The sequence below is a fragment of the Triticum aestivum genome, chromosome 3A (genome assembly GCF_018294505.1).
Source record: "Triticum aestivum cultivar Chinese Spring chromosome 3A, IWGSC CS RefSeq v2.1, whole genome shotgun sequence".
NCBI lineage: Eukaryota > Viridiplantae > Streptophyta > Magnoliopsida > Poales > Poaceae > Triticum > Triticum aestivum.
Window position 1 is genome coordinate 66,321,477 of NC_057800.1, and position 9,513 is coordinate 66,330,989.

The following is a 9,513-nucleotide window of genomic DNA, read 5'->3' on the forward strand; positions in this document are numbered from 1 at the left end:
TGCAACTACCTCGGCTTCCCCCACAGAGTTATGACAGATGTTTGGCTGTGATGGTGGCCGCTACTCCTCGACCCCCGTGAGTCCCTTGTGCAATGTCTACGAGTCGAAGAGATGTCGAGTCGTTCCAAGGTTGAGACTCAGAGTAATCGTGACTAGTCTAGACTAGTGCGAGACCAGTCAACATGGTACTGTAGAACTGAATTTACAGTACATAACTACTAATACCTAGTGGTAGTATGTAGTATTCAAGGACCACATGTACCTTTAGCTTGCAAATATTGCTGGAGCAAAATTTTGTAGAGTACTGCATATCAATCATACCTAGTTAAATCCTCCCAAAACTGGGCCACGAACCTCAAATTTTGAGTTCTAACTTGTGAGTTGTTTATCCTCGTGTACAACTAATTCTTGTTATGTACTCACTCCGTCCCAAAATAAGTGTCTCAACTTTGTACAAAGTTATACTAAGGTTAAGACACTTATTTTGGGACGGAGGGAGTACTGTGAAGGATGATATAAAATATGCTTTGAGCAACTGATGGATGATTTGCATACTTTATAGAGGCTCCACTCCAGTACATTGTCTACTAAACAAAGAGCAAAACTAGGTGGTTTGTGTGTGATGATCAGGAGGATATAGTTGGCCTTTTTGTTGCACTTTGTGTTTCCTAATGTGTATCTTGTCGCAATAACATTTTGTTTTGGATGATGATTAGGAGGAAACCATGGCTGAAGGAGAAACCCGGTCAGGACCGTTGACCTGCAGCCGCCATTGCTAGAAGTTTGATCTTTCCAGAGGGCGGAGCGATCCCGAACTAGAAGACTACCGGCATAAACATAGGTAAGCCGCTGGTTCCTCTCTTGTGCTCCCTCTTATGCTCTGTGTGCCTACTTGAAATGAATAAAGGTCATATACATTTGTGTGTACCTGAAAGATATGTAAATAGGTGTGGCTCTTTTTGATGAATAAGTAACGAAACAATGAAAGTTATCAACTCTTTTTGTTTTGTGCTGTTCATCGAGCCATCGACGGCTGTCGTGCCGATGACTTAGTGTTCGGATCTTGGTAGTGGTCTTCTGTCCACCACAATTATTTGGTTGTGATGATATTTCTTTTCAATGAAATTGGTCTCTTGTAGTTCTGTGCTAGCTAACATGCATATTCTCTTCCTGAACATGGTGTTTTAATTCTGGTTTGCTCACTATTATGATTGCTTGAGGCCTTGAGCCATCTCGAGTGTCAAGAGTCTAAAAGTTTCTCTGTTTTGCTATTCGCTTACCAGCATATGTTTGGCTTGTGAACATCTAAAAGTGCTGCTTTTATCAATCATTAGATGCAGACTATTTTTTGTTCAATGAAATCCTAGCCTACTTCAGATTGGAGAATAAATTGTTACGATGAACATCTAATTTTTAATGACCTAACACTAGGATGTGCCCATAAATGTATGTAGCTGCCAGAAGGATGTGCTCTCTTGTGGCTGCATTTCGATTGTTTTTTCTAGAAATTCTGGGAACTAATCATGTTCTCTCCCTCCCTCCCTCCCTCCCTCCCTCCCTCTCTCTCTCTCTTTGCCCAGGAAGCCTGCCTGACTTGTTGACGGTGTGGACGTGCGGGCATGACTAAGGTTGTTTTTTTAATGTTGTGTAAGGTTGTATATCCGAGCTTGTCGTTTTGGGTTGCAGCCGGATATTGGGGTGATGTTTGTTCTAGGTGTGTGGATCAAGCTACTTGTCCCAGGTTCTTGTTTTGTATTCTAGCAATGTCTGTTTGAAACGCGGCAATGAAGGTCCTGCTTCTCCTTCTCTGTAGGCCACTATAACTATGGGAGAGGTGCATTTGCTTGTTGCGGTGTTTGTTTGAAGTATGGACAAGTTGTTGAAACAAGTGGTTGGTGCTGGTGCTGCAGCATGTCTTTCTTTTCTTTGGTCTATGTAATGTAATGTAATGGCGTGTTGTACTCTACAGGTTATGGTTCAATATTTTGAAATAATTCTGCACTCCGATATTTCTATGTTTCTAGTAAAACAAATGTTATAAACGAGGGCCAACGCTCTTATCATAGTAGTTCTGATGATTATGAAACACAAGTCCCTATTATTTTCATTTTCTTGCATGCGTGCTCTCATGAGAATATAGCTGCTATATGTTGTAAAATCTAGCAAGCATATACATTTGCTTGTGATTCTTGTGAAAAACAAAAGAAAAGATACTGCCCATGCCCATCAACATCAAACAAGGCTTGGAACATTACAAAGATGAGTTGGTTCTAATGAGTAATAACAAACTCACTCTAGGACAATTAAGCGCAACCCACCTTGTCTATTTTTCGCATCCTTAAAGAAAGTAGACTTGACATGAAAGATTTGCTAGAAAAAGGAGAAACTTGATGTACCACATTTTCAAGTTGCCCTAATGTAATTACTAACTTGGCACCAGAATGGCAAGCAAACAAATTGCTCTGTTTTGAGGCTCACTCAATCGAAGCGATCCTTGATTAAATCATGGTTGTTGGTTTGCGGGAGAATAAGAATGGCATGCACAAAGCTGTTATACTATTGCCATTTCCTTCGAGGCATTAACTAAGACACAACTGACTGGCATGTGAATTAAGGCTGGCCATAGTGGGGGTAACATAACTAGTATCATGTACTTGGGATTCGCAAACATGCTTACGTGGCAGATAATTAAAGAAGAAAGAGAAGGTCATAGTAACATAGGTAGATACCGTAACATAATAAATGTTATGCTACTATGTGTCATGCATGACAATAAATGATACCACCTATGATACTACTTTATGATACTATACACTATGGATATAGTATCATACACTAGTATCATATGCATGATACTAGTATATGTTACTCCCCACTATGACCAGCCTAACACAAAGGCGTGCATGAATTTTATTGAAGGGAAGCTGTACTCTAATACCAAGGAGGGTCGTGCTTGCGCCATGTCATTGATCCGCGGCATGGCCTTGTCTCTGGCCATGGATCACCTAGCTGTCTCCACCATGTCATCATGTCTATATATACAATAGGTAGTCATCCATCCGCGTGGGGGGCGCACGTGTGACTTACGACTTTTTGTTCCTGGAGTCAATACTATGTTCCGCGTGCGAGAGGCGATGCTTCCCCTCCCAAACCCAAACCCATCCAGGCGCGCACCAGGGAACGCCAATGTTGGCGTCATCTCCGGCCACCGTACCCTCATCCTTCCCGTCCCTCCTGTCCTCTGCCGACCATGGTGGCTCCAACTTCCTCGGCCGCGCGGTGGTCGACGCCTCGCCCTTTCCCTCGGGGACGCCGTCGGCCGGCACGGTGGCCATCGCAGTCCGCCTGTTTCGAAGCGACCTCGGCGACATTTTGGAACCACGCCGTCTCGCTCGGCCCCGCCAAGTGCCTGCCGGTTTGCTGATGAATCGATTCAAAACTGCTTTAGATGCCTAGTTTGGCCGTACGAGATCCGGCGATGCAGAAAAGGAGCGCCAAGAAAGGCACCAATGGTGTTGGCGAACCCAAGAAGGCGAGAACAACAAGCAAGGGCAACACGAAGCATCAAGAGGAAGAGGAAGAAGAGATCTTCAACGTGTTCTCCCTTGAGATATATGCTTTTACCCATTTGAGTCGCAAGTTTACTCGGCAAGCAGCTAAAGTTCTCAAACATATTTTCCTCTGTCTTAAACTCTGCTCACTGTTGTACTTTCTCTGTCTTAAACTCTGCTAACTGCTGTACATTCTCTGTCTTAAACTCTGAATTTTTGATTGATCAGTGCAAGAACGGGCACGCCGCGTGCGCCAAGTGCTGCATCAGCATGCACCGCAAGTGCCCCAGCTGCAACGAGCCCATCGGCGACTTCCGGTGCCGTGCCACGGAGAAGATCCTCGCCGGCATGACCAGGCCCTGCAGGTTCAAGAAGCACGGCTGCACCGAGACCGTCCGGTACACCGAGGCGCGCGCCCACGAGGAGGAGGCATGCCGCTTCGCGCCGTACAGCTGCCCGTTCGACGGCTGCGACTACCGCGGCCGCCTCCTCTACGGTCACATCCGGGACGCCCACGAGCCAGCCGGCGACGCCGCCACCTTGGCCGCCAATAAGACGTGGACGACCCATGCCATGACCGTCAAGGTGACGCTACAGAAGTCGACCCCCTTCCGCGCGCTGCTCCACCCCGACGAGGAGAGCGTGTTCCTCCTGCTCAACGGCGGCGACGACCTCACGGGACGCTCGCTGTCGTTGGTCCGCATCTGCCCATACGCGGCTCAGGTGGACGGGCGGTACGTTGTGAGGGTGCATGCCGAGTATCCGTGGTGGGTGTCGGCGTCGGGGAAAGCGCAGTTCGTCCGTCAGCTGCAGGGGTACAAGGCTAGGCGCTTACTGATCGTGCCCGACGATTTCTGGGGCTCGTCCGGCAGCATCACCGTCAACGTGGACCTCTTCTGATGGGCGGGCCGACGTTTCGTTTCTGCTCGACCGAGAGCTTGAGCTGTGTTTTGTTCTCTGAACGTTAGTATTATTATTCTTATTACCTGCTGAAAATCCCGGATATCTTTTGGGTTTCAGTTCGCTAGTGGTGTTGCCCTATTATCTTGGGTTAATTATCCTTTTGCCCTCAGTGGTGTCCATGTGCTCAGTTTTGCCCTCAGATGCGAATTGTTCTCAGTTTTGCTCCTAGTCCGAGCACAGCAGCTACGACGAGGCCAAACGGCCATATTTGAGTCAATTCCGTCCGCCGGCGTTAGTAGTTGTGGGTCCGGAGCTTACACGTGGGACCGCGTGGACGTGGGTCCGGAGCTGACATGTAGGCCCCTGCAACTAAATCCCCAAATCATTCTAGTTCACACCCATCCGCCCGGTCGGCTGTCCTGCGCCGCCGCCGCCACCACCTGCGCCGCGGCCAGCACCTGCCCCGCCACCAGTTGCACGGCCTGCTCCGCCGCTACCTCCCTGCGCCTACGCTCCACGGCTCATTGTGACGCCCACCACCTTCCTGCGACGCCACGGGTGGGGCGCCCGCCACCTGCTCGATTCGCGGCGCGGCCTCCTTCCGTGCGCCCGGCCGGAGCGCTCAAAGGTGGGGGGCTGCTGGAGCTATTTGAACTAGGAGGAAGAACCCTAGGGCGAAATGGTGAGCAGCGGCGACCCCGGAGTATTTGGCGAGGCAGGCATCGGGCCGGAGATCCGCCGCGTCCACGACTGGGTTCCCGAGGGGTAAGTCTCGCCTCTTGTTTAGATTGAGCTTAGTTGTGCATTTGAACACTCGATTCGAGTAGGTTTGCCCAATTAGTGTGCTGATTGCGTCTCTGTTTTTCGCCGGTTAGGATGGAGTTGCGGTTTGCTTTCATGGTGCACATTAGAAGGGACCGGTACATGTTCGATGCAAAGGATAAGAAGAAATACCAAGGAGGTTTTGATTATCGGTTGCCAATGGCTAGTAATTGGAGTTTCAGACAATTTGGGGAGGTAATTTGTAGCCAATATCCTTGGGGTTTGCTTGATGAAGTGGTATACAAATACTATGATGGGGAAAAGAATTGGGTGACAGTTAGTAATGATGAAGAGCTAGTTACCATGTTTGTTAGGCATAAAGAGAAAGATAATTTTCATGTGAGGCTGCAAGTTGATGTGCTTGAGCAGGCATTTGGACCTAGGATGGCGGGTGCAACATCTCGGGGAGAATCAAGTCGTCGTAATGGCATCTCTAGCCAGAACAGTTCAGTTGGTGCACGGCGACGTGGTGGCTCGACAAGTGTGGGCAACAGCAGTAGGGTCCCCCTTGAAGTGGAGCCTGATGGCTACAATTCTGGGGTTGATGAAGAGAAGTTATATTCTGATGTTATTCAGAATTTACGACGGGCACCTCGGGCTGAAAACCAAGATGAGGCTCACAATGCAGTCCGTGTGGATGATGACGCGATGGCTGAGGACGAAGACCTTGCAGCTGTTGAATGGGACCCTTTGAACCCTCAAATGGAAGAAGGTACAGTTTTTGCATCCATGAATGAGTGTAGAAATGCACTTGTGACATACTGCATCAAGGTAGAACGTATTTTCAAAGTTGACAAGAGCGATCAAGTACGTTACAGAGTGCACTGTCCGACTGAGGGTTGTCCATGGAGGCTGCTTGCAGCTAAAATGCGGAATAGCACTAATGTTCAGGTCAAAGTGAATCCTTTTAAGCACACATGCCAGGAATCAACCCTTAGGAAGGATACAATCAGTAGAGCCAAGTCAAGATGGGTGGCAGAAGAAGTAAAAAAGTGGGTGAAAGAAAACCAGCAAGTGGGTCCAAAGGAATTGCAGAAGAACATCAAAGATAAGTTCAAGATAGATTTACCATACATGAGGTTGTTCAATGGTAAACAACATGCTATGGATTCTATTTATGGTAACTGGCAGGAAAGTTTTCAATTGTTGTATTCATTCAAAGGTGAAGTGGAGAGGACAAGCCCAGGTAGTATTGTAGATATTGATCACCACACCGTGGAGTACACATTCAGGGGAGTGACAAAGACCAAGGAATGCTTTAGAAGGGTTTTTGTCTGCTTTGAGGCTTGTCGCCGGGGTTTTTTGGCAGGCTGCAGGCCTTATTTGGCTATTGATGCCACTTTTCTCACAGGAAGGTTTAAAGGACAGTTAGTAGCAGCTTGTGCAGTTGATGCACATAGTTTTGTATTTCCAGTTGCCTATGGTGTGCTGGAGACAGAGTCTGAGGAGAGCTGGACTTGGTTTTTGCATAATCTCCGCCGGGCTATTGCACATCCCAATGGGTTGGTCATTCATACAGATGCCTGCAAAGGTTTAGAAGTGGCCGTGGACAATGTGTTCCCTGGAGTAGAGCATAGGGAATGCATGCGTCACCTTGCTGCAAATTTCATGAAGAAATTCAAAGGAAATGTGTATACCGACAATTTATGGCCAGCATCTTTGACATGCAGTGTGAAGAAGCACAACTACCACTTGAGGCAGTTATACATGAATCCCAAAGTGAAAGAATACTTGGAAACACACCACTCCAAGTTATGGGCCAGAAGCCAATTCAGTGAAGTGAGCAAAGTTGACTATGTGCACAATAATCTAGCAGAGTCTTTCAACTCAACGATCCGGAAACTAAAGGGTCATTATGTGGTGGATTTGCTTGACAGGATAAGGATGGAATACATGCAGAAATTTCATTATCGTGCAGGAATAGCCGAGGCAAAATTCATGGGCCACATTATCATCCCTGCCGTGATGAATGAACTGAAGCAGAAGACAATAGGCTTGGAAATGAACATGACGCTTTGCTCGGGTACCACAGCAGAGATATCATATTTGGATAAAGAGAAGAGGGAATGGAGATATCCAGTGGATTTAGAAGCTAGAACTTGCAGTTGTAGGCAATGGCGGATAACTGGGTTGCCATGCATTCATGCCTTGTTTTTCATCACTTCTCTTCCAGGTCCAGCAGGGAACATACATCAATATGTGCATGATTACTACTCTGTTGCAAGGTTCAAAGCCACATATGCTTATGCCTTGCCTGCTATGGAGGGAAAACAACAATGGGACATGGTGGACCCTGGATTCAAGCTTTGCGCTCCAGTTCTGAAGAGAGCAGCAGGTAGACCAAGGAAGAGTCGAATAAGACCTCGCAGCGAAGGAGCTGGACTTGGAGCGAGGAAGCGTAAGTGCACAAGATGTGGTGGGTCTGGTCATTTCGGTAAGTATTGTGATAACACAGTAGATCCAGCGTTCGGAGAGAGTTTCGATGAAGGCTTCGATGAAAATGTTGGTCAGCAGCCGATTGACTCAACAGATGATGAAAATGTTGGTCAACAGCCGGTTGCCTCAACAGATGATGAAAATAATGGTCAACATCCGGTTGCATCAGATGAGGATTTTGACGAGGTTCCAAATGATGATGGTCAACAGCCGCATGATTTTGACGATGATCCAAAATATCCTCCAAATAATGATTCAAGTGAGGCTCCAAATGGTGATCCAAGTGAGGCTCTAAATGGTGATCATGGTGATCCAAGTGAGGCTCCAAATGATGATCCAAGTGAGGCTCCAAATGGTGATCCAAGTGAGGCTCTAAATGGTGATCATGGTGATCCAAGTGAGGCTCCAAATGGTGACCAACCTTCTGTTGTTGTGAGTTCTACTAGGTATGTAAATCTTGCAAGGGTCAAATACTACTGTACATCTATCACTTGACACGATCTCATTACCGTTTATGTTTGGATCCTTTATGTTTTGCACAGCTCTATGGTAGGTTTGAAGAAGACGCGCAAGGTACCGACAACCAAGAGAAGAAGAGAAGAAACAATGAGCACAAGGTGCACGAGGAGCAAAGTGATGGCAAGAAGCTCAAGGAACAGACAGAAGCCCCAACGCTATCTATGAACAATTATGAAACATTATGAATAAGGAATGATGTTGTATTATGAAACATTTATCACTTGACATGTTGTATTTCTGTTGGATGATGTTGGAACTATGTTAGAAGTATGTTTGATATGATGTTTAAATATCTGTTGGATGATGTTTGAATGAGCACATGGTTTTTCCTTTTTTTGATTTTTTTGATTTTTGTTTTGCTCATTTAAATTCTGGTCAAACCTAACTTTGACCAAGATTTAAGCAAGTCTAAAACATCAAAATGAAAAACTAAGCCTGGATACTTCTTAGTCAATCCAAAATGAAGTTGTGGTGAGGTTTTTGAAATTTTCATGAAAAATGTGCTAAAAAGAGGGGTCCAAAGGTAGGGTAAACGGCCTCATTTCTAAGCAAGGTTTTTTTCGACCTTATCTAAATCAGCCAAATAACTTTCCTACACATATATTCTATATGTACAGATTATGTGCGCTGGTTTTTCCATTTTTAATTTTTTTTAAATTTGTTTTGCTCATTTGAATTCTGGTCAAACTTAACTTTGACCAAGATTTAAACAAGTGTAAAACATCAAAATGAAAAACTAAGCCTGGATCCTTCTTAGTCACTCCAAAATGAAGTTGTGGTGAGTTTTTTGAAATTTTCATGTTCATTTCCCCAAAACACTTCTCTTCACTTCATACGAGAGAGTTTGAGATACTCGAGATATCATACAATACACATGAACTTATCATTTAAATGTATGTAAAGCTTGTTTATCAACTTAAATCGTTAGTATATGACATAAGAAGACTATGTGCGCAGGTTTTTCATTTTTCTGATTTTTATTTAATTTATTATGCTCATTTGAAATCTGGTCAAACTTAACTTTGACCAAGATTTAAACAAGTGTAAAACATCAAAATGAAAAACTAAGCCTGGATCCTTCTTAGTCACTCCAAAATGAAGCTGTGGTGAGTTTTTTGAAATTTTCATGTTCATTTCCCCAAAACACTTCTCTTCACTTCATACCAGAGAGTTTGAGATACTCGAGATATCATACAATACACATGAACTTATCATTTAAATGTATGTAAAGCTTGTTTATCAACTTAAATCGTTAGTATATGACATAAGAAGACTATGTGCG